A 26,763-nucleotide genomic window follows, 5' to 3' on the forward strand; every position below is an offset into this window, starting at 1 on the left:
AGAGTGCAGGATGGTATGCCAGGAGCAGCACCAGGCATACCTAAAAATGAGGCGTCAACCTGGTGAAGTTATAACACAGGACTATTTCCATGCCAAACAGCATAAGCAGCAAGTAAAAGACAGAGCTAAGCAATTCCACAACCAACAGATCAGATCTAAGCTTTGCCGTCCTGCCACATCCAGTCGTGAATGGTGGTGGACAATTAAACAACTCACTAGAGGACGAGGCTCCACAAATATTCCCATCCTCAATGATGGAGGAGCCCAGCACAGCAGTACAAAAGATAAGGCTGAAGCATTCACAACAATCTTCAGCCAGAAGTGCCGAATGGATGATCCATTTCGGCCTCCTCCAGAGATCCCCAGCATCACAGATGCCAGTCTTCAGCCAATTCAATTCACTCCACATGATACCAAGAAATGGCTGGGGACACTGGACAGTGCAAAGACTATGGGCCCTGACAATATTCCGGCAATAGTACTGAAGACTGGTACTCCAGAACTTGCCGTGTCCCTAGACAAGCTATTCCAGTACAGCTACAACACTGGCACCTACCCGGCAATGTGGAAAATTGTCCAGGTATGTCCTGTACACAAAAAGCAGGACAAATCCAACCTGGCCAATTACCGCCCCATCAGTCTACTCTCCATCATCAGTAAAGTAATGGAAGGGGTCATCAACAGTGCTATCAAGCGGCACTTGCTTAGCAATAACCTGCTCACTAATGCCCAGTTTGGGTTCTGCCAGAGCCACTCAGCTCCTGACCTCATTACAGCATTGGTTCAAACATGGACAAAAGAGCTAAACTCCTGAGGTGAGGTGAGAGTGCCATTGACATGAAGACCACATTTGACTGAGTGTGGCATTAAGAAACCCTGGCAAAACTGGAGTCAATGGGAATCAGGGAAAAACTCACCGCTGGTTGGAGTCATACCTAGCACAAAGGAAGATGGTTGTGGTTGTTGGAGGTCAGTCATCTCAGCTCCAGAACATCACTGCAGGAGTTCCTCAGGGTAATGCCCTAGGCTCAACCATCTTCAGCTGCTTCATAAATGACCTTCCTTCCATCATTGGGTCAGAAGTGGGGATGTTCGCTGATGATTGCACAATGTTTAGCACCATTTGCGACTCCTCAGTTACTGAAGCAGTCCATGGCCAAATGCAGCAAGACCTGAACAATATCCAGGCTTGGGCTTGCAAGTGGCAAATAACATTCGCACCACACAAGTGTCAGGCAATGACCATCTCCAACAAAAGAGAATCTAACCATCGCCACTTGACGTTCAATGCCATTATCATCACTGAATCCCAAACTATCAACATCCTGGGGTTACCATTGACCAGAAACTGAACTAGACTAGGCATATAAACACTGTGGCTACAAGAGCAGGTCAGAGCATAGGAACCCTGCAATGAGTAACTCATCTCCTGACTCTCCTACATCTGTCCACCATCTACAGGGCACAAGTCAGGAGTGTGATGGAATATGCTCCACTTGCCTGGATGAGTGCAGCTCCCACAACACTCAAGAAGCTTGACACCATCTAGAACAATGCAGCCCACTTCATTGGCACCACATCCACAAACATTCACTCCCTCCACCACCGACGCACAGTAGCAGCAGTGTGTACCATCTACAAGATGCACTGCAGGAATTCACCAAGGCTCCTTAGACAGCACCTTCCAAACCCATGACCACCACCATCTAGAAGGACAAGAGGAGCAGATAGATGGGAATCCCATCAACTGGAAGGTCCCCTCCAAGTTACTCACATCCTGACTCGCAAACATATGGCCATTCCTTCACTCTCACTGGGTCAAAATCCTGCAACTCCCTCCCTAACAGCACTGTGGGTTTACCTACACCACATGGACTGCAGCGGTTCTAGAAGGCAGCTCACCACCATCTTCTCAAGGGCAACTAGGGATGGGCCATAAATGCCGACCCAGTCAGTGAAGCCCACATCCCGTGAACGTATAAAAAAAATTTGCACACAGCAAGATCCAACTAACAGAAATGTGACAATGACCGGATAATCTGTTTTTGTGGTGTTGACTGAGGGGTAAACATTGGGCTTAACTTGGGATAACTCACCAGTCTTCTTCAAAATAGTGCCATGGGATTGTCTGCACCCAGCTGAAAGGACAGATGGGAACTTGTTTTAACATCTCATTGAAAAGACAGCACCTCTAAAGGTCCTAAAGTGTAACTTGCACACACGAATTTCTGACTCCGAGGCCAGATTGCCACTAACTGAGTCACAGCCGACATCCATTCTTGGTTGAGTTTCAGTCTATTGAAGTCACGTTATTGAGGGCCATACATTAAAATATAATTTTCATTTCTGCACTTGTTTCTGTGATAACTTCTCTAATGGAATAAGATTTAAGTGCCCAGTTTCATAATTTGTGCATACAGCATAAAACCAATTCCAAATTTTAATTACACAAATTACAGATACATCTAGTCACATGAAAATAATGTTCATTTGCATCTCTTGTGGTGTAACTTTAAAAATAAAAACAGAATATACCATCCAAGACATTCAATTAATTGATCAGCAGCTTTTGCAACATGGGAAGAGTTCTTAAGAGCATAATTTGATATCAACTTTGACAAATATTCTTTTCAACTTTTGACAAATGTAACTTTCATCTTGAAACACCCCTGCTTTGGAACTCACACTGAAGCCTTTTGGATCTTAAGACATCTGTTTAGAAGCACTTAAATGTCTTCACAATTAATATTGTACTTCTATTAAATTTAATTGCTTTACATAAGATCAGAAGTAGAGCATTCGGCCCCTTGAGCCTGCATTACAATAGTGACTATAGTTCAAACATACTTCATTGACTGTAAAGTGCCAGGGACAGCCTAAGCTCTGAAAGGTACTGTATACTTCCCTTCTCTCTTTCTCTCTTTTTCCTTCTCTCTCCCTTCATTTCTTTCCCTCTTTCTTTCTCTCCCTCTTTCTTTCTTTGCCTCTTTCCTTCTCTCTCTCTCCCTCCCACTTTTTCTCTCTCTCTTTCACATCCTGGTTGATCTGTACTTCAACTCCATTGTGTCTGCCTTTGATCAGTATCAGTAAGGAAGAACGTGCTTATCCTAAGGGAGTAGTTCCTGGGATAAGGGGATTCTCCTATGAGGGACGATTAAGTAGACTATATTCCCTGGAGTTTAGAAGAACGAGAGGTGATCCCATTAAAACATACAAAATTCTTAAGGCACTGGATAGGGTAGATGATGAGAAAATGTTTCTGCTGGATGGGAATCACAGGGTCACAGTCTCAGAATAAGGGGTCAGCCATTTAGGACTGAGCTCAGGAGAAATATCTTCACTCAGGGGGGTTGTGAATCTTTGGAATTCTCCACCCTAGAGGGTTGTGGTTGCTCAGACATTGAATAGATCCAAAGACAGAGGTTGACAGATTTTAGGTTACTGGGAGAATGAAGGGGATATTGTGGGAAGGTGGAGTTTAGGTATGATCTTGTTGAACAGGCCCACAGGCCTCCTGTTTCTTGTTATTCTTTAACGCAGGGAGCTGACACTGCACGTCCGCATGTATGGAATCAAAGGACATCGGGGTTAGATGGGAATGTGGAAATCGAAGCACAGGAAGATCAGCCATGATCTTATTGAATGGCGCAGCGGGCTGGAGGGGCCGAATGGTCTCCTCCTGCTCATATTTCTTTCTCATGTTCTTATGGGGCCTGCAGCTGCCCCCTCAGTGCTGGCGGAACGATCAGACACTGGAGCGGAAAGGCCGACATTGCCACACTGCAGCATTGATTGGTTACTGCAGCTTCGGCCCAGGAGTTTTAAATGATCCAGGGGTAGCCGGAGCCGGAGTTGGGAGTTTACAGGTAGAATCCTCCTTTACCCAGGACAGCCCAAAACCAGGGGCGGGGGCTTATCATCGGAATAATGTGCACTGCTCGTGTTAACGTCTTTAGGCAGGTAGGTATTTCGGGTGCCGCAGGTGGTGACTGTGAAGATCTAAAGCAGCTGTACACAACTGACAGCTCGTGAGTTTAAGCTTCCCAAGTGACAAATGATCCAATGTCTACTGCAAGTCTAAAGCCATTCAAACATATGAAATAGGTGCAGGAGTAGGCCATTCGGCCCCTCGAGTCTGCTCCGCCATTCAATAAGATCATGGTTGGTCTGTTTGTGTTTCGAATTCCACATTCCCATCTACCTCCGATAACCTTTGATTCCCTTGCTGAACAAGAATCTATCTACCTCTGCCTTAAAAATATTCAATGACCCCGCCTCCACCACTTTCTGAGGCAGAGAGTTCCAAAGTCACACGACCCTCTGAGAGAAAAGATTTCTTCTCATCTCTGTCCTAAAAGGGTGACCCCTAATTTTAAAACAGTGCCCCCCTCGTTCTGGACTCACCCACAAGAGGAAACATCCTTTCCACATCTACCTGAGGATTATGTGGATAGCACATTTAGAGAGGTGGTCACAGCGCAGCTAAGAAGTACACAGGGAGAGAGGGAACGGGTGACTGCAGGAGTATCTAAAAGAAACTGGCAGGGAGTGCAGGAATCCCCTGAAGCTTTCTTGCTTTCTAACCGCTATTCCATTTTGGATACTGGTGAGCGAGATGGTTCCTCAGAGGACCATGGCACGAGCCAAGGGGGCTCAGCTGCACAGGAGGGGAGGAGGAAGAGTGGAAGTGCTATAGTCGTAGGGGATTCCACAGTTAGGAGTGCAGAGAGGCGTTTCTGTGGTCGTAGACGTGACTCCAGGATGGTGTGTTGCCTCCCTGCTGCCAGGGTCAAGGGTGTTACAGAGTGGCTGCAGGACATTCTTTTGGAGGAGGGTGGACAGCCAGATGTCATGGTCCACATTGGGACCAATGAGATAGGTAGGAAAATGGATGAGGTCCTAAAAAGCAGATTTTGGGGAGTTAGGAAGGGAATTAAAAAGCAGGAACTCAAGAGCAGTAATCTCAAGATTGCTCCCAGTGTCGCGTACTAGTGAGCATAGGGATAGGAAGATTGAGCAGTTTTTTTTCTATTCATTCACGGGATGTGGGCTTCGCTGGCTGGGCCAGCATTTATTACCCATCCCTGGTTGCCCTTGAGAAGGTGGTGATGAGCTGCCTTCTTGAATTGCTGCAGTCCATGTGGTGTGGGTACACCCACAGCGCTGTTAGGGAGGGAGTTCCAGGATTTTGACCCAGCGACAGTGAAGGAACGGCGATATATTTCCAAGTCAGGATGGCGAGTGACTTGGAGGGGAACTTCCAGGTGGTGGTGTTCCCATCTATCTGCTGCCCTTGTCCTTCTAGATGGTAGTGGTCGTGGGTTTGGAAGGTGAAGCAGTTCAACACACGGCTGGAGAAAGGGGCCAGAAATATGCCCCCATTGGGGGGGGTTGTGCGGGGGCAGGCGCGAACCTGATCGGCGCCCCCGATTGGGTCCATGCCGCCATTTTATCTGGGCGGGTCAATTAAGGCCCGCCCATCATGACGCGTGCCCAGAAGTGCTGAGCGCTCCCTGTGTGGGCGGGGGAGGCGATTCCCTGAGTGGTTCTCTGCGCTCTTTCACACATGCGCACGGAAGAACGCAGAGATCTCCTTGAGGCACGGAGGTGCCTCAGGGAGATTAGTTTCAGTGTTAAACTTTTAAATAAAGATTTTTAAAACTTCTACAATATGTCCCCTCGTGTGACACTATCACATGAGCTGGGACATGTCAAAGAACAAACGTATACATTTTTATTAGATTTTAAAACACTTCATGAAACCTCACCCCGCCCGTGGATGAGTTTTCACGAAAAATGTGAAGGCCGCCTGGGCTCTTGGCCTGCCCCGACCAACCTTAAGGTTGGACGGGCAGCTCTTTAAATTGAGTTAATTAGGTTTTAAATGGCCTTAATAGGCCTTTGACAGTTTGGCGGACGTGTAGCTGACTCGGCTGCACACCCACCAAACTGAAAATCTAAATGACGCCCGGTGACGTCGGAACACCCGCCCGACATCACCACGCGTCATTTTACGCATCGGCGAGCAGGCCCCGAGCCCCCCTGCTCGCCAACGGGAAAATGCTGCCCATGGGGTAGGAGGAAGGGCTTTAGATTTCTTAGCCATTGGGATCGGTTCTGGGGCAGGTGGGACCTGCATAAGAAGGATAGGTTACACTGGGATTAACGTCCTCGCGGGGGCAGGTTTGCTAGTGGGAGGGGTTAAACCAGATTGGCAGGGGGATGGGAACCTGAGGGCAAATTCGGAGCGCTGAGGAGAGAAACTGGCAGCGGGAAGTAATGGTGTATCAACTGATAATGAGAATATATCAGAGAGTAGTATCAACGTATGCTATCCGGACAGTTTGATAGAATTAGAGTAGGCAAGAGTAAGTCGTTAGGTGGGATCTGAATAAGGGGGTAAGTTAAAAAAACCCTAAACCAGGGCTAATGTGCATGTATGTGAACACATGGAACGTGTGGTTAACAAGATTGATGAATTGCAGGCACAGGTTGACAAATGGAAATATGATATTATTGCTATAACAGAGACCAGGCTCAAAGAAAGGCAGAACTGGGCATTAAATATTCCTGGGCACAATGTGTTTGGGAGAGACAGGAATGGAAGAAAAGGCTGGGGGGGGAGGGTGGGGAGTGACAATATTGATTAAAGATGGCATTACAGTACTGGATAGAGAGGATGTTCCAAAGGGGCCAAGGACAGAATCTCTCTGGCTAGAGGTAAGGAATGAAAAAGGTGCAGTAACATTGATTGGTGTAGTTTTTTGAGGAGGTAACAGAGAAGGTTTTTTAAGGGAAACACAGTTGATGTGGCGTGTATGGATTTTCAAAAGGCATTCGATACAGTGCCACCCAACAGACTTGTGAACAAAATGATAGGTCATGGGATAAAAGGGAAAGTCAGCACTTGGATAAGAAATTGGCTGAGTGACAGGAAACAGAGTTGTGACAAATGGTTATTTTTCAGACTGGAGGGAGGTTGCATTTGAGTTCCTCAGGGGTCAGTGTTGGGACCCTTGCTCTTCCTGATATATATTAATGACCTAGACTGTGGTGTGCAGGCCATGATTTCAAAATTTGCAGATGGTACAAAGATTGGAAATGTTGTCAACTGTGATGGGGACAGTCTTGAGCTTTGGAAGGGCACAGACCTGTTGATCAATTGGGCAGACAAGTGGCAGATGAAGCTCAATGCAGAGAAGTCTGAGGTGATTCATTTTGGCATGAAAACTATGGTGAAACAGTATAAAATAAAGGGAGGGACTTTAAAGGAGGTGCAGGAACAGAGGAACCTTGGTGTATATGTACACAGGTCATTGAAGATGGCAGGACATGTTGAGAGAGCAGCTAATAAAGCATATAGCAGCTAAGGCTTTATTAATAGGGGCATTGAGTTCAAGAGTAAGGAGGTCATGTTGAACTTGTATAAGACACTCATTAGGCCTCATCTGGAGTACTGCATCCAGTTCTGGGCGCCATACTTGAGGAAGGATGTGAAGGCATTGGAGAGAGTACAGAGGAGGTTCACAAGAATGATTCCAGGGATAAAGAACTGTAGCTATGAGGTTAGATTGGTGAGGTTGGGACTCTTTTCCCTGGAGAAAAGAAGGCTGAAAGGAGACTTGATAGAAATATTCAAGATCCTGAGGGGTATGGACAGGGTAAATAGTAAGAAACTGTTCCCACTCAAGAGAATATCGAGAACTAGAGGGCACAGATTCAAGACAACTGGCAAAAAGAGTAAATGTGATGTGAGGAAAAAATTTTTCACCCAGAGGGTGGTTAGAGCCTGGAATGAACTTCCAGGTTCAAAGGCAGATTCGACCGTGGTATTCAAAGGGGAATTGGATTGCTACCTGAAAATAAAGAACATGCAAGATTACAGGAATAAGGCAGGGGAGTGGGACTTGGTGGAATGCTCTTTCAGAGAGCCAGTGCAGATTTGATGGGCTGAATGGCCCTCTTCTGCACCCTAAAGATACTGTGATGCTGTGGTACCTTGTTAAAATCATTCAGGATCTGATATACTTCAATCTAGCCACCCCTCACTCTTTTAAACTCCATTGGAAACAAGCCCAGTCTGTCCAACCTTTCCTCATAAGATAACCCACTCATTCCAGGTGTCAATCTAGTAAACCTCTTCTGAACCACCTCCAACACATTTACATCCTTCCTTAAATAAGCAGACCAAAGTGCCACACAGTATTCAAGATGCAGTCTCATCAATGCCCTGTATAACTGAAGCATAGCATATTTACTTTCATGTTTAATTCATTCCATTAGCCTTCTTAATTACTTGTTGTACCTGCAAACTAACTTATTGTGACTTATGCATGAGAACACCAATATCCCTCTGCACCTCAGAGTTCTGCAGTCGTTCTCTGTTTAAGTAATACTCTGCTTTTTTATTTTTCCTTGCAAAGTGAACAACTTCACATTTTCCTACATTATACTCCATATGCCAAATTTTTGCCCACTCTTTCAAACTGTCTATATCTCTCCTTCAACCTCCTTATGTCCTCTTCACAACATACTTTCCTAACTATCTTTGTGTCTTCTGAATATTTAGCTACCATGTCTTTGCTCCCCTCACCTAAGTCATTGATATAAATTGTAATGAGTTGAGGCCCCAGTACAGACCCTGTGGGACTCCATTCGTCACATCCTGCCAATCCAAAAAAGACCCATTTATGCATATCCTCTGCTTTCTGCCAGTCAGCCAATCTTCTATCCAAACTAATTTGTTATCCACTACACCATGAGCTTTTATTTTCCGCAATAACCTTTGGTGTGGCACCTTATCAAATGCCTTCTGGAAATCTAAGTACAGTACATCTACAGGGTCCCCTTTAACCACAGCACACGTTACTCCTTCAAAGAACTCCAAAAAATTGGTTAAACATGATTTTCCTTTCACAAAACCATGTTTCCAATTACCTTGAGTTTTTATAAGTGCCCAGCTATAATCTCCTTAATGATTGATTCTAACGCCTTCCCCATGACAGACGTCAAGCTAACTGGCCTATCATTTCCTGTTTTCAGCCTCCTTCCCTTCGTGAATAGAAGGATTATATTTGCTACTTTCCAGTCTGATGGAACCTTTCCAGAATCTAGTGAATTTTGGAAAATTAACACCAACGCATCTATTACCACATTAGCCACCTCTTTTAAGACCCTAGGAGGAAGTCCATCAGGACCTGGAGACTTGTCAGCCTGCAGCTCTATCAGTTTGCTCAGTACCACTTCCCTAGTGATTGTAATTTCACTAAGCATTTCTTCCCTCATACTCCTGATTTGCAGCTATTACTGGAATGATTTTATATCCTCTATTGTGAAGTCAGAAGCAAAATGGTTGTTCATTTCATCTGTCATTTCCTTATTATCTACTATTAACTCCCCATCTCACTCTCAAGAGGACCGACACTCACTGTACTTGCGCTTTAGCTTTTTAAATACCTGTAGAAACTCTTGCTATCCGTTTTTACATTTCTAGCTAGCTTCCTCACACTCTAATTTCTTTCCCCTGATTAACCTTTTAGTCATGCTCTGTTGTTCTTTATATCCTGACCAATATTCTAACCTGCCACTTACCTCTGTAGCTATATGTTTTTTCCTTAAGTTTGAAGCTTTCCTTAACTTCTTTAGTTAACCACGGGTGGTTGGTCCTCCCCTTGGAATTTTTCTTTGTAGTAGGAATATACTTATTCTGAGTGTTCTGAAATATCCCCTTAAATGTTTGGCACTGCTTCACCATTGATCGACCCTCCAGCCTAGTATCCCAGCTTCAGCTAGCTCAGCTTTCATGCCCACATACTTGCTCTTATTTAAGTTTAAAATACTCGTCTTAGATCCAGTCATCTCCCTTTCAAACTGGATGTAAAATTCAATCATATTGTGATCACTGCTACCAAGGGGTATCTCTACTCTGAGGTCATTAATTAATCCTGTCACATAACACAATACCAAGTCTAATATAACCTGCTCTCTGGTTGGTTCCAGAATGTGCTCTAAAAAACTATCTCGAAAGCATTCTAAGAACTCCTCATCCAGGCTACTACTGCCAATCTGATTTTTCCAGTTCATGTGTAGATTAAAATCACCCATGACTATTGTTGTCCTTTTATCACAAGCACCCAAAATGTCTTCCTGGATACTTTGTCCTACATTGTGGTTACTATTAGGGGGTCTGTAGACCACTCCCAACAATGACTCCTTTCCCCTACTATTCCTCATCTCAACCCAAACCAATTTCACATCGTGCTCTCCTGAACCAAGGTCATCTCTAACTATTGCACTAACAGTGCTACCCCTCCACCCTTACCTAGCTTCTAATTCTTCTTGACTGTCTTTTACCCCCTCAATCAATGCCGAAACTGCAAAGCAGTAGGTTTTATTTTAATAAAAAGAGAATTGGGTTGGATCCTCCTGCGTTAAAATGGCAAAAATGTATTCCCCCCAAGAAAATGCTGTTTTTCCAACGTTTCCATTTCGGATGTCCTCACCCCGTGAATGGAGATATTTAAGAAAAGAGCTGCTGAGATTGGTAGGTTTTTAATCGAGTGGGAAAGGTGTTAGTGCACTCTGTGTGGCAGTTGCTCACAGTAACCTGAAGAAGTTCTAATTAAACTCAGTGTAGTTGAGTTATCAGTTTTCTACAGTTGCTGCCCCTTTCGTTGTCGGTCTCCATTGGCTCAGCTTTTCAAACTGTGGTCCCTGAACCATTGGAAAACCCGGAAGAGTCCTTGAGTCCTTCAGATTTGTTTATTTTTCAGTACCTGTTGACATCTAGCCTATTATTTAGGACAAAGGTTATAATCCCCTGGGAACGCGTTGATATTTTCAAGCGTTCCCAGACTCACGCTCGCCACGCCGTTGGCTTCCCATGCCGTCACTTCCATTGATGTCTCCTGGAATATGTCCAGCCAGAGTTGGTAATCCTAGTCTTGGTGTCCTTAGAAATTGGAAGTGTCAGTTTTCTTTCTTAGCTCCCCTTTTTCAGTTAGGGTCCGTCTCAAAAAATACAAGCTTTGAAGCCATTGATTGCATCGCAACATCCATTGACACTTTCCTATCAACCACGCTAGCGGCCTCCTCAAAACATTCAACAAACTTCATTGTGCACAAACAACCCGTCCTTCACAAATCCGGGCTGACTTTGATGAGCTGATACTCATCCCAGTGCTCAGTCACTGGCCAGGCCGGTACTGGACAATCCTGGCCACTGTGATGCTAGACTCCAGTAACTTTTCCACAATTGATGTTAAACTGACAAGTCTATAGCTACATAGTTTTTCTGTCCTTTCTTAAATAATGGAGAGACAGATACAATTTTTCAATCCAAAGGCACAATCCTGAATCTAGAGAGCTTTGGAAAATTTTGACTAAAACAGGTATAATTTTCTTGCCTAGTTCTTTAAATATTCTTGGATGGAAACCATCAGGTTCAGGAGAATTGTCTATCCTAAGTCATGTTATTTTTTCCATTACTTTCTTTTTACTTACATAACATCCATTAAGTTCCTTTTCCCTTGACTTACTTTTAGGTTCCCTGGTACCATTGGAGTTTTATTACGTTCTTCCATTGTGAAAATTGATTCAAAGTGTTCATCTAACGATAAAAACCGAAAATTCTGGAAATACTGAGGGTCTCTGAAGGGTGAAACAGAGTTAATGGGGGGGGGATTTTTCCCTCGTTGGGTGGGCTCGGTGGGTGTGGCCGGGAAGCCAACCGCCGCTCGCGATTGGGGCCTGATCACGATTTCACTACTGTCGGGCCAATTAAGGCCTGCCCAGTGTATCACGTGCGTGGCATCACTCAGCGGTGCCTGTGTGGGGGTGTGTGGAGGAGGGCGAGAGTGCAAGTTCGCGCATGCACACAGGTGCATGCTGGAAAAGTTCCCTGAGGCGCAGAGCTGCCTCAGAGAGTTGAAGAGTTAAAAATAAATATTTTAAAGATGCTATAAAACATGTCCCCTCATGTGACTCTGTCAGCATTTGTTGTCCTTGCACTTGAACTGAGTGGCTTGCTAGGCCATTTCAAAATTGCTGTGTGTCTGTGGTCAAATGTAGGCCAGACCCAGGTAAGGACAGCAGGCTTCCTTCCCTAAAGGGCATTAGTGAACCAGATGGGTTGTTACAGCAACCAATGATAGTTTCACAGTCACCATTACTAGGGCTATCTTCGTATTCCAGACTTACGAACTGAATTCAAATTCCACCAGCTTCCATGGGGGAGATTTGAACCCATGCCCCCAGACATTAGCTTGGGTCTCTAGATTACTAGCCCAGTGACATTACCATCACACCCCCACCTCCCCATAGAGCTGCAGTTTCACCCGTTAACAGTCCAGTGAAGCTTATTGCAGTCAATTCATTCTCATCCCTTCAAAGTTTGATTTACTTAAAGTTGAAATCTTGCTTCCTGGTTCCCTCAACTCCATCTCAAGCCTAAAATCACATCGTGGTCGCTACTTGGAAGGTGTTCCCTTCCTGTCCAGTCTGGAAACCTGGCTCGCGTTATCTCTGTGGAGCTACACTCGTTCTGTCTCCAAGTAATGTTGGTTTTAGAAGCAAATTTCAAAATTTAAAAAATAAATAAATAATATTTTTCTCGTTAAACAAATACATTCTAGCATTAAAGCCCATGGTCCAACAAGACCATGCAGATGCCATGATTAGCGTATTTGAAGACCTCCATGGCCAATCTAGCTTGCAGTAAGCAAAGCAAACACAACTGAAACATAATTCATTGGTAGACCCAAATATTAGCTTGAGCTGTAGCCAAAGTCATTTTGTCTGGCTTAATTTCCCTTGATACTTCAAATTTGGCAAATAAAAGAAATAAGCGATTTGAAGCTATTGTCTGTTTGGACCAGAATGATCAACAAATAATTAACTTTCTTCTGTTTTAAGAAATCATCAAATATTCTTTCATGTAAGAATTTTTAAAGAGGAATTAAGGTAATTGTAAAGGAGGATGTATTTACTTCCTTAGTTGCCCCGTAGTTTTAATTCCAGCTTTTACTGGGACCAGATTTCCAGAAGGTATTAATATCTTTGCACGGTGTCTCAGTTGGTAGCACTCACATCTCTGTGTCACAAAGTTGCGGGTTCACAGACATCAAGGCGGCTATTCCAAAACGGTAGGGAAGGAATGCTGCACTGTTGGAGGTGCCAACTTTTGGTTGAAACGTTAAACCAAGACCCTGCTTGACCTCCCAGGTGCACATAAAAATCCAGAGGCACTATTTTGTAGAAAAGCAGGGGAGTTATCCCTGATGCCCTGGTCAATATTTTATTTTTCAAATGACATGACAAAAAAATTCTCAGTTATTATCACATCACGGTTTCTGGGATCTTGCTGTGCACAAAGTGCTGCTGTGTCTGATCCACTACAACATTGACTACACCTCAAAATTCAACATTGGCTGTAAAGCCCTTTCAGATGCCTTATGGTTGTAAAGGACACTATAGTAATCCAAGTCTTTCCTTATTGCTTCTTACTTTCACAAAATGCCATTTCTATTTTATGATGTTAACAAATTTGATTCATAGGGAGGTGGTGTAATGGTACTCTTGCTGGACTGGTAATTATAGAAGCCCAGGATAATGCTCTGGGGACAAGGGCTCAAATTCAATTAATAAAAGCTGGAATTGAAAACTAATTTCAGTAATGGTGACCATGACAACCACCATCAATTGTTGTAAAAACCCATCTGGTTCACCTCCTTCTTTTATTCAAGGAATTCTGCTGTTCTTATCTGGTCTGACCTGCATGTGACTCCAGACCCACACCAATGTGGTTGACACTTAAAACTGCCCTTAAGGGCAATTAGGGATGGTAACAAATGTTGGCCTTGCCAACGACACTCATATTCCATGACAGAATGATTTTAAAAAAACTTGCTATCCATTCTCAAAACAACAACTTTAAAATATCTACTGAGATAATTGACCAACATGGTAGTGATTATTCACACTAGGACAAAGTGACCTGGAGTTAAGACTAATGGAGATTTAGCATTAGCTGTACTTCCTGTAGTTCCAACTTACTGATATAACAAGTGGCTCTGTATAAATCAACGAGAGAGGCAGTGATCAAGCAGGGTCATCACTGAGGAAAACTATTTAACCTGCATTACTTGTCTTCTGGGGTCCCATCCTCTGCTGTAAACATGGCTGAACCACACTTGACAGTGAAAAGGTGAGTGACTCAGAAACAAATGTTGCATTAAGGCAATTAGGTGGGTAGGATGAAGAATTTGCCAGCAGGATAACATCGGCCTAAAATCTTTCAAGAAACATGAATGCACTATTGAACTTCTATAAAGTGTGTAGACTTCCGTGCCTGAACTTTAGTGATAGGTTTACACATAAAATATCTGAGGTCTAAGCATTTTTTGAAAATCTCAGAAACGATGGAAAGATTGTCTGGACATAGACATAGACATAGAACTTTTTGCAAGGCACTTGACAGTGGACTTACTATCTGCAGCACATATTGGTGGCTGCATGAAATTAGGTAGAAATGTCTATCAATTATCTTCAGATCTAATAAAGATTTTTTTCTTTTTTTTAACCAAACTGGTGGATGACATCAGGCAATCTTGGCGCATAAAGTCATATCCATCATGGAGCTTATAAGGTTTGTGAAATATACTAGAGATATGTTATTTAGTAATGGATATATTTAGAGAAAGATGATTGGTAATTTACAATGGAAGTGTTAATCACCATTTTAGCTTGTGGTCCATTTAAAGAGTATGGTAGCATAGTGGACCAGGAATCCAAAGGCCTGTTCTGAAGAAGAGTCATAGTTGACTTGAAACATTAACTCTCTCTCCACAGATGCTGCCAGACCTGCTGAGTATTCCCAGCCACTTTCTGTTTTTATTTATTATAGTATCCCAGATGCCTGTACTAATGCTCTGGAGACATGGGTCCAAAACCCACTGAGGCAATTAAATCAATTAATTCGATAATTCTGCAGTAAAATGAAACATGAAAACCTTGGAACTACTGGGTTGTTCAAAAAGCCCATCTGGTTCACTAATCTTCTTTAGAGAAGGAAATCTGCCATCTTTACCCAGTCTGGCCGATACGTGACTCCAGACCCACAGTAATGTGGTTGACTCTTAAGCTCAGAATCACGGAATCACAGAATTGTTACAATGCGTCTGCACCAGCTCTCTGAATAGGTAATTAACGTTGTGCCGTCCGCCCGCCTTCTTCCTGTAACCCTGCATATTCTTCCTTTTCAGATAACAGTCTAATTCCCTTTTGAATGCCTTAACTGAACCTGCGTCCACCAAACTCTCGGGCAGTGCACTCCAGACTTTAACCACTCGTCATGTGAAAAAGTTTTCCCCCCATGTCACTCTTGCTTCTTTGGCCAATTACTTTGGATCTGTGTCCTCTCATTCTCAACCCTTTCACAAGTTGAAACAATTTCTCCCTTTCTACTCTCCCCAGGGCCGGGATTTTCTGTGCCCGCTGGCGTCAGGCGTGTTCAGTGGCGTGAGCGGACAATACGGTGTGATTGGCTTCACAACGGCGCGAAACCAGTTTGCGATCGTCCGATCAGCCCGCTTCCTGCCATCAGACATCAGGAACATCTTTGTCTCTGCATATCATTTTTAGGCCAGCCTGCTGGAAGTAACCCCCACCCCCGCCACCCTGGCTGGATTGTCCACCCACATCGGCGGGAAAACACGCTGACGTGTTTCACAACAGCATATAAAAAACATGCAGTTGGCCGGCTGCACTTTGAAGAGAGCTCAGAAGTGAGTAACGTGACAGGATTAATTAATGACCTCAGAGTAAAGGCACCGCTAGGTAGCAGTGACCACAATATGATTGAATTTTACATCCAGTTTGAAAGGGAGAAGAGTGGGTCTAAGACTAGTATCTTAAACTTAAATAAGGGCAACTATGTGGAGATGAAAACTGAGCTAGCTGAAGTGAAAACTGAGAAACTAGGCTATAGGATAGATTAATAGAGAAGCAGTGGAAGACATTTAAGGGGATTTTTCAGAGTATTCAGAATAAGCACATTCCTACTACAAAAAATACTAAGGGGAGGACCATCCGCGGTTAGTTAAAGAAGGTAAGGAAAGCATCAAACTTAAGGAAAAAGCATCAAACTTTGCAAGGATGAGTGGCAGGTCAGATGATTGGACAGAATATAAAGAATGGCAGAGAATGGCTAAAAGGTTAATCAGGAGAAAGAACTTAGAGCATGAGAGGAAGCTAGCTAGAAATGTAAAAATGGATAGCAAGAGTTTCTACAGGTACTTAAAAAGGAAAAGAGTAATTAAAGTGAGTGTTGTTCCTCTAGAGAGTGACAGTGGGAGTTAATAGTAGACAATAAGGAAATGGCAGAAGAAATGAACAAATATTTTGCTTCTGTGTTCACTATAGAGGATACAAAAAACATTCCAGTAATGGCTGTAAATCAGGAGGTGAACGGGAGAAAGGAACTTGGTGAAATTGAAATCACTAGGGAAATGATACTGATGGAGCAAACTGATGGAGCTGTGGGCTGGCAAGTCTCCGGGTTCTGATGGACTATATCCTAGGGTCTTAAAAGAGGTGGCTAATGAGGTAGTTGATGCGCTGGTGTTAATTTTCCAAAATTCACTAGATTCTGGAAAGGTTCCATCAGATTGGAAAGTAGCAAATATAACCCCTCTGTTCAAGAAGGGAGGGAGGCAGAAAACAGGAAACTATAGGCCAGTTAGCCTGACATCTGTCATGGGTAAATTATTAGTATTGATTATTAAGGAGGTTATAGCTAAGTGCTGTCTCAGGGAGATCATCTCTACTGTACAAATTATTAAAAATGGAAAAAAAATTCCCTGACATGTCCCCTCATGTGACAGTCACATGAGTTGGGACATGTCCATAACTTTTAAAAACACTTCAATTAAATTTTTTAAAACCTACATGAAACCTCATCCCGCCCGTGGATGAGGTTTCATGCTTTTTCTAATGCCTGCCAGGGCTCCCAGCCTGCCCGCCAATCTTAAGGTTGGACGGGCAGGTCCATTAATTACTTAAACAACTCTGTCAATGGCCTCAATTGGCCATTGACAGGTTGACGGGTAAACAGCTGATTCTGCTGAGTCCCTGTCCACCTGAAAATTTAAATGGGGCATGGTGACATTGAGAGTTCCGCCCGACATCACCGCGCGTCATTTTATGCGTCCGCAAGCGGGCCCCGCCCCCACTCACCGACGGGAAAATCCTGCCCATAAGTAAGGTTGTTATACTTCAGTTATACAGGGTATTGGTGAGACTGCACCTCGAATACTGTGTGCAGTTTTGGTCTCCTTATTTAAGGAAGGATGTAAATGCATTGGAGGTGGTTCAAAGGAGGTTTACTAGATTGATACCTGGAATAAGTGGGTTGTCTTAGGAGGAAAGGTTGGACAGACTGGGCATGTTTTCAGTGGAGTTTAGAAGAGTGAGGGGTGATTTGATTGATGTATACAAGATCCTGAATGGCCTTGATGAGGTAGATGTCGAAAGGATGTTTCCTGTTGTGGGTGAGTCCAGAACTAGGGGGCACTGTTTTAAAATTAGGGGTCACTCTTTTAGGACAAAGATGAGGAGAATTTTTTTCTCTCAGAGGGCTGTGTGACTTTGGAACTCTCTGCCTCAGAAGGTGGTGGAAGCGGGAGCATTGAATATTTTTAAGGCAGAGGTAGATAGATTCTTGTTAGGCAAGGGAGTCAAAGGCTATCGGGGTTAGATGGGAATGTGGAAATCAAAACACAAGATAATCAGCCATGATCTTATTGAATGGCGGAGCAAGCTTGAAGGGCCGAATGATCTACTCCTGTTCCTATTTCTGATGGTTCTTATGTTCTAATGAGTACACAGTAACATTGCGCAGCACTTGTCAGGGTCGCCTGTTCGACTTCAAGATTGAGGTGACTTAGTAGGGGCAGGGGGGTGCAAGGGCTGCCCTGTGGTTGAGTCGACTTGGGCTGGGGCAAGGGCTGCCCTGCGGTTGAGGTGACTTGGGCGGGGTCAAGGGCTGCCCTCCGGGTTGAGGTACTCACAGTTCACAATGCTTTAAAGTTTTGTATTATCCATAAATTTTGAAATTGTGCCTTGTACATCAAAGTCTAGGCCATTAATATACATCAGGAAGAGTAAGGGTCCAAACACTGACCCTTGGAGAGCTCCACTATAAACCTTGTCCCAGCCCGAAAAACATCCATTAACTACTACTCGCTGTTTCCTGTCACCCAGCCAATTTCGCTACTATCCCTTTTATTTCATGACCTATAACTTTGCTTATAACTATCTTTGCTTAACTGTCCTCTGAAATGGCATAACAAGCCAATCAGTTGTATTTAAGAAGGTGGCTCACCATCATTGTTTCAAGGGTAATAAATTCTGGCCTTGCCATCGATGCTCCCATTCCGCAAATCTATTGACAAAAATCTGCATTCTGTGCTGGTCGCTAACTATTACCACTAAAACCCTATCCAGGTCTATTCACAATACATGACCATCCATCACAATTCCCAGAAATACAGTATGGCTTGCTCATCTATTCAGTCAGTTTTGAAAGAGCCATTAATTAATATCTCACATTACTGAAATAAAAGCAACGGTACTGGAAATCTGAAATGAAAACAAAAATCTCAGCAGGTATGACAGCATCTGTGCAGAGAAAAACAGTTAATGTTTCAAGTCCAACATGACTTCTGCAGAACTCTTCTGAAGAGGCTTCCTGTGATATCTCCCACCCGCCCCCTCACACATTTGGATATAAAACCCGTAAATGGCATGTAAGATATAGTGAATGAAGTTGAAATATTGGATTCCGCAAAAATAAATCAATATATGAATCACAGTTTGAAAATGTTGCGTTTTAGGGTTATGAGCTATCAAATTAAAGATTCAATGTTTGTGAACAAAAATGCTCCCCAACTGTTTCCATTATTTCTGCAAGTCAGGTTACTGATGATGGATGAGACACAGTGATTAGATCAATCCTTGAGTGTGTGTGTGACTGCATGCCTCATAGACACAGGCAGGGTGAACAACATCAAATACATCATTTATGATTGACAGCCCATGGATTTCAATTGAGACTCAATAATTTTTTTTAAAGTATTTATTGATTTTTCAAGACCAAACTCTATATCATTTATAGTGTGCATGTCAGTCTGAAATAGTCTCAAATTTAGATGAAAGTCCAAATGACTCCCACCCAAAGAGAAAGGCTGACAAGTCTTCAGTCACAGGAATACAGAGATGAAATGGAAGAACAACGTCATTATTGAACATCACCAATAGAAATTTATCAGATCAGAAAGCTAAAAGTAGTGAAGTTGGCACATGCATTTTATTTGATTTGCTAAAAGTGTTAGACAAAGAAGTTTTGACTGGTGCTTGGCAGGTACATTACTCAAACTATAACCCAACATCAATATTTTACTATTGTAATGCTATGGCACAGTGGATGGTAAATTCTGAGCCATTCAAATCCCAGAGGGGAACAACTGCTCCCACTATTTTACAATTTGTATGTATTTTGAGATGCATGCCTTGAATTCAGTAGTAATAAGACCAGTGAGTCTTATAGGTTTCTTACAAAACTAAATTAAACATTCATTAAATTTTTTAAAAATGATTTTAAGCACGTACATAAATTTACAAGTTACTACTATGATAAGTCCTAGCTCCCCTAGTTAATCTAACTCCCAGTTAAGGCAACAGTAAAACACATAGATTTAAAAAGACGCAGGCAAAGTAGCACGATACCCTGAACAGTCAAACTCAAAGTGAGTTTTTCTCAGCTTCGGTTCCTTGTAGCCAGCAGCTTGAGGCTTAGATGCTGGAGGCATCTCTTTTATACATATTTTCCCCTTTGAATGCAAATTCCCATTGTTTCACTATGTCTTTGGACTTTACCTCTCCAATAATAAAAATCTATCAGAGTAGTATTTTTACCAATAATCTTTGGGAAAAATAAAACACTGCTTCTTAACTTCTCCTGGCTAGGTGTAACATTATACCCCCTCTTTTGAATTCAAGCTCCTCTGGTTTATTTAAAAATGCAAATGTTCTCTTTACAACTGACATTCTAAAACTTCACCAATGTTTACCTATTTAGCATTTCAAACCTAGGCTTCTCTTCTTACATCAAAGCCTTCAACCTAGCTATCTCTAATTCAATTAAACCCCCCCCCCAACACACAGACCCATAGACACAGGCCCCACTATTACTCTACTTTACAATAAATTTCAATAACATTATGAAAATTATTATATCTTCCTGACAATAATCTATTACTCTGATCCCAAAGAGATGCTACGGCCAAAGAAGAGGGGTAGATCAGAGACAGGGTAGGAATGTAAACAGTCCAAGCTAAGAAGCTCTATAATTAAGGGAATTAACTAAGTTCATAAATGTCCTACTACCTTTGACGAGGCTGATGGAAAGAGCTACTTTGTGATGTACTGTCTCCACTATGGAATATGACTGACAATGTAAAATACAGAGAGCTCAAGAGCTACACTTCTACGTTAACTTGCCTTCCTCCTTGAGATTTTCCTTTGGTTAGCTGGTTGTCTGCTATATGCAGAGGCCAATCATTACATTACAGAGTGTAGTAATCTGATGTGTAAAATACCTTTAAGACAGGTGATGTAATGTAAGATCACATGATCTTAATACCCAATAGCAGAGTACAGCGAGCTACCTCTGTGAGACAGTCTTGAGTTAGACACTGAAGGGTGAAGACAGAGTTTTGAGTTGTGAGCACACAAGTGTAGCTGCTGAGTTTAGTTTGTAAATAAACAGCATGTGTTCATTCTAACAATGATCTACTGATGTTCTCTGTCTCTGTACCAACTCAGCCACTCCGAAACAAGCGTGTAACCCAGATCCTTTAGCCTCAACAAACCAAGGGCACTGGATCCAACAAACTGGCGACGAGAGTAAAAGCTTGAAAAGCCGTGGAAAAAACAAGGCAAAAAGCGAGGAAGAATGGAAAAACTCAGAAGAACCGAATTCAGGCCATACCTCGCATGGTAGTTGCAAGTAAAAGAAAATTTCCTCCTTGATCGTTGAAGTAATCCCCTCAGGGGATGCTGCAATTTGGAAGAGTGGGGCCTTTTGATCCAACCTCGGACTGGTCTCATGATGTTGAACGCCTCGTGTTCTTGGTCCAGGTGAGCGACATTGCGGGGCAGGGGAAGAGGCGCTGGATCCTTTTGTCCACGTGTGGGAGTAAGGCACATGGATTAATTTGAAATCTGTGGGTGCCCACAGTGCCCCAGACTCGAAAAGTTTTGATGACTTAGTGAACCTCGTAAAGAATCATTACCAGCCCAAGCTGTCGGTGACGATGCAATGGTTTAAATTTGACTCAAGAAATAGAGCCGCGGGCGAGACAGTTGCTTGTTATGTGGCAGGTCTGAAGCAATTAATTGAATACTGCAAGTTTGGCACATCTATCAATGATATGCCTAGAGATCATTTGGTGTGCGGTATAAATTAAAATGTGATTTTGAAGAGATTACTGGCTGAAACAAATTTAGATTTTCAGAAAGAAATTTAGAAATCGCTCTGGCAATGGAAAGTGCAGTGTGAGGCTCAGAAGCCAAACGAGGAGTGCAAAATGGCGCCGTCCTCCAACTTGAACGGGGAGCTTCCACCAAGAAGAGCGTGGAAGTGCTCAGAAACGGGAAGCAGCTACTGCTAGCAGAGAAATTGAAAGGGATAACTTAGCAGCAAAAACATGGCATGATAGCAACAGAAACGGAAGCAGACAACCTTGTAATGAACCACAGTTTAAAAAGATCGAATGTTTCTTCTGCCATCAAAATGGACACCGCTTGAGATATTGTAAAGATAGAATCAGGCAGAATTGCAGACAACAGCAAAAACCCAATCAGATAAACAGCATTGAAAAGCCTGAAGTAATAGATTCTGATATCTATTCGCTATATAATTTAAAGGTAGGAAGAACAGAGCCCATCCAAGTAACCATGAGAGTGAATGAGAAGCCTATCAAAATGGAGGTGGATACTAGTAGAGCCACTACGGTGATTGATGAGCATACTTTAAAATACTTGAACCATGGAGAATGTAAGTCAAGGGCAGATGTAAAGTCACAGCACACCACGGAGCTCAAACAGTGAGGTTACCCTTGATGGTAGTAGCAGGCGAGGGACCTAGTCTGCTCGGATGAAACTGGCTGAAAGAAATTAAATTGGAATGGACTGAAATCTTCCAACTGAGAACTAATGGACTTTCACAACTATTACAAAAATGTGACTCAGTTTTCAAGGAAGAACTTGGAAAAATTGAGGGGCTACAAGCAACAATTCATGTAGATCCAGAGGTAACACCAAAATTGATGAAGGCAAGACCAATACCTTATGTAATGTGGGATAAAGTAGACGCTAAACTGGACAGATTAGAAAAACTGGGGGTGATACAACCAGTACAATTTTCAGAGTGGGCAGCTCCAATTGTACCTGTTCTCAAACCTGACCGAAGCAGTTGAATATGAGGGGACTATAAATTATGGTGGCAAGATTGGATAGACACCCCATACCTAAAAGTGAAGATTTATACACTAAATTAGCAGGTGGAACGGCCTACACTGAGTTAGATTTGAGTCATGCCTACCAATATTTGCAATTAGAGAAGGCATCCTGGAAGTTTAAGAACATAGGAAATAGGAACAGGAGTAGACCATTCGGCCCCTCGAGCCTGCCCTGCCATTCAATAAGATCATGGCTGATCTTCTTGTGTTTCGATTTCCACATTCCCATCTAACCCCGATAACCTTTGATTCCCTTGCCCAATATGAATCTCTGCCTTAAAAATATTCAATGACCCCACCTCCATCACCTTCTGAGGCAGAGAGTTCTAAAGTTGCACAACCCTCTGAGAGAAAAAAATTCTCCTCATCTCTGTAACCCCTAATGTTAAAACAGTGCCCCCTAGTTTTGTACTCACCCACAAGAGGACACATCCCTTCAACGCCCACCTTGTCAAAGCCATTCAGGGTCTTGTACACTTCAATCAAATCACCCCTCACTTTTTTAAACTCCACTGAAACAAGCCCAGTCTGTCCAGCCGTTCCTCATAAGACAATCCGTTCATTCCAGGTATCAATCGAGTAAACCTCCTTTGAACCGCCTCCAATGCATTTACATCCTTCCTTAAATAAAGAGACCAAAGCTGTGCACAGTATTCGAGGTGCGGTCTCACCAATGCCCTGTATAACTGAAGCATAACAACCTTACTTACATGTTCAATCCCTCTCATAAATAAAGGATAGCATTCCATTAGCCTTCTTAATTACTTGCTGTACTTGCATACTAACATTTTGTACCTCATGTACTAGAAAACCTAGATCCCTCTGCACCTCAGAATTATGCAGCCGTTCTCCATTTAAATAATACCCTGCTTTTTTGTTTTTCCTGCCAAAGTGGACAACTTCACATTTTCCCACATTAAACTCCATTTGCAAGATCTTCTCCCACTCACTCAACCTATCTATATCCATCTGCAACCTCCTCATGTCCCTCATGTCCTCTTCTCAACATACTTTGCTGCCTATCTTTGTGTTATCTGCAAATTTAGTTACCATGTCTTCACTCCCCTCATCTAAGTCATTAATGTAAATCGTAAAAAGTTGAGGCCCCAGTACAAACCCCTGTGGGGCTCCACTCATCACATCCTGCCAATCCGAAAAAGACCCATTTATGCATACTCCCTGCTTTCTGCCAGCCAGCCAATCTTCTATCCGTGCTAATATGTTACCCACTACACTGAGCGCTTTTATTTTCCGTAATAATCTTTAATGTGGCACCTTATCAAATGCCTTCTGGAAATCCAAGTGCAGTATGTAGTTCCATTGTTTATAAAGGGATCAATGGAAATGCCAAATAATTATAGGCCAGTTAGTCTTACATCGGTGGTGAGCAAATTAGTAGAATCAACCCTGAGAGATAGGATTAACTGTCATGTGGAAAGGCATGGACTAGTCAGGGATGGTCAGCAAAGGAAGGTCTTGCCTCACAAATTTGATTGAATTCTTTGAGGAAGTGACAAGAAGGGTTGATGAAGGTAGTGCAGTGGATGTTGTGTACATGGATTTTAGCAAGGCATTTGACAAGGTCCCACATGGCAGATTGGTCAGGAAAGTAAAAGCCCACGGGATTCAGGGTAATGTGGCAAACTGGATAAAAGGTTGGCTTTGTAACAGGAAACAAAGGGTAATGGTCGATGGATGCCCTTGCGAATAGAAAGTTGTCTCAAGTGATGTTCCACAGGGCTTGGTGTTGGGACCCTTGCTGTTTGTGTTATATATTAACGATTTGGATGTGAACGTGGGGGGGCACGATTGGGAAATTTGCAGATGACACAAAGATTTGCCAAGTAGTGGAGAGTGTAGAGGATAGCTATAATCTTCAAAACGATATAGATGGGTTGATGGAGTGGGCAGTAAAGTGGCAGGTGGATTTTAACGTAGAGAAGTGTGAAGTCATTCATTTAGGGAGGTCAAACAGTTACAGGGATTACACAATAAGTGGGAATATACTAAGAGGGGTAGATGAAGTGAGAGATCTTGGCATACAAGTACACAGGTCCCAGAAAGCAGCAGTTCAAGTAGACAAGGCTGTAAAGAAGGCATATGGAATGCTCTCCTTCATTGGCAGAGGTATAGAATATAAAAGTCAGGAGAGGAGGTTTACAAGAATGTTGCCAGGGTTAGAAAAGTGTAGCTATGAGGAGAGATTGAATAGGTTGGGGTTATTTTCCTTAGAACAAAGAAGGCTGAGAGGTGACTTGATTGAGGTGTACAAAATTATGAGGGGAATAGATAGAGTGGACAGGATAAAATTGTTTCCCTTGGTGGAGAATTCTAGAACCGGGGGATATAGATTCAAGATAAGTGGCAGAAGGTGTAGGGGGGACATGAGGAGGAACTTTTTTATGCAGAGGGTAGTGGGTGTCTGGAATTCGCTGCCCAAGTTGGTGGTGGAGGCAGAAACTTTAAACTCTTTTAAAAAGTACCTGGATCTGCACCTTAAGTGCTGTAAGCTGCAGGGCTATGGGCCGGGTGTAGGAAGGTGGGATTAGAAAGGGCACCTGGGTGTCCTCGGGCTGGCATAGACAAGATGAGCCAAATGGCCTCCTACCCGCCTGCCCATGTGCCAACCCGAAGGTTGCACGGACGCCGATAAATCACCGTCGATTGGCGCCTCAAGGGCCTTAAGTGGCCCATTAATTAATGGCGGGTGCGCATCGGATATCATCGCGCGCCCGCCCACCGAAATATTGCGATGGCGCACGGCGATGTCGCCCGATGTCACCACGCATTATTTTACACGTGTGAGTGTGGGGCCTAGCTACACAAGGCCATGGGAAAATTCTGCCCATAGCCCTGGAAGTCAAATTGCAAGTGCAGATGCACTCAGTCGTTTACCCTCGCCAGTAAAAGGTGAGGATGTTCCAATTCCTCAGGAATTCGTTTTGTTATTGAACTTCATGGACTCATCACTGATGTGTGCTAAACAAATGAAAGATTGAACAAATCGAGACGCAGTCTTATCCAAAGTGAGAAGTCAAGTTCCTTATGGTTGGTCACAAACACAAGAGTCTGATGAAATGAAACCATGTTTGCAGAGAAGATACAAGATAACCAGCCAAGAAGGTATCTTATTGTGGGGAGCACGAGTGATTGTTCCTCCAAAGGACAAAAGCCATTGTTAACTGAACTTCACAGTGCATATCCCGGAATTTCCAAAATGTGGTGGCCGGGAATGGATGGAGAAATAGAAAACTTAGCGGGATATTGTATGCAGTGTCAACAAGTACAAAAATTACCTGCAACAGCCCCACAGCCCTGTTACACCCCTGGGAGCAGCCAGGGAGACCATGGGTATGAATACACATTGACTATGTGGGACCTTTTATGGGAACAATGTTTCTGCTTATCATAGACGCTTATTCAAAATGGATGGACATATATGAAGTGAGGTCACCCACCTCCTCAGCGACAATAGACAAGCTACGACAAAATTTCCCAATTAACGGACTACCTGAAGTGTTAATATCAGGAAATGGAACAGGATTCACAAGTGCTGAATTTAACCGATTTACAAGCCTCATTGGTACTGTTTATGTGAAAACAAATCCATACGACCCTTCCTCCAACGGACTCGCTGAGACAGCAGTTCAGACCTTCAAGCCTGGTATGAAGAAATTGTCTGGAGATTTAATAGCGACTAAATTAGCACATTTTCTTATCCACTATAGAACCACCACTCATATGACAACAGGTGTTACACCTGTGGAATTGTTGATGAAGTGCCGTATCCAGTCGAGCCTAATTAGGCCAACCTTGTGGGGGGGGAGGTAGAAAGAAGACAGGAAAGTCAGAAAATGGGACATTTTGTCACAGTCGGGGCAGAACATTTAACGTAGGTGAGAAAGTATTTATGAAAAGTTTTAGAGAAGGACAAACGTGGTTACTCGGTGAAATAAGTGCAGTAACTCTTTCCTGCAGGTGAAAGTCGCAGATCGAATAATAAGGAGACATGTGGGTCACGTAAGAGGAGAAACCAAAAACACAGAAATGGTTCCACCAGTGTTCGAGAGTGAATCAAATCTCCTGTTGAAAGAACTCAACTGAGTACAAATGTGTTTGAAGGGCTGCCTGTACCTGAAAGAGTCAAAGGAACAGATTTCCAGGTATGTACTGAAGAACCAGGTGC

At 43.2% G+C, this 26,763-nt stretch overlaps 1 protein-coding gene across 2 annotated transcripts in view; it reads right to left on the bottom strand.

Moving 5' to 3' along the window:
• Positions 1-26,763, bottom strand: part of LOC144696069 (parkin coregulated gene protein) — a 646,838-nt gene that overhangs the window by 289,929 nt on the left and 330,146 nt on the right. The gene's annotated exons all lie outside the window — the stretch shown is intronic.

Source organism: Cetorhinus maximus, chromosome 21 (assembly GCF_964194155.1).
Source record: "Cetorhinus maximus chromosome 21, sCetMax3.hap1.1, whole genome shotgun sequence".
NCBI lineage: Eukaryota > Metazoa > Chordata > Chondrichthyes > Lamniformes > Cetorhinidae > Cetorhinus > Cetorhinus maximus.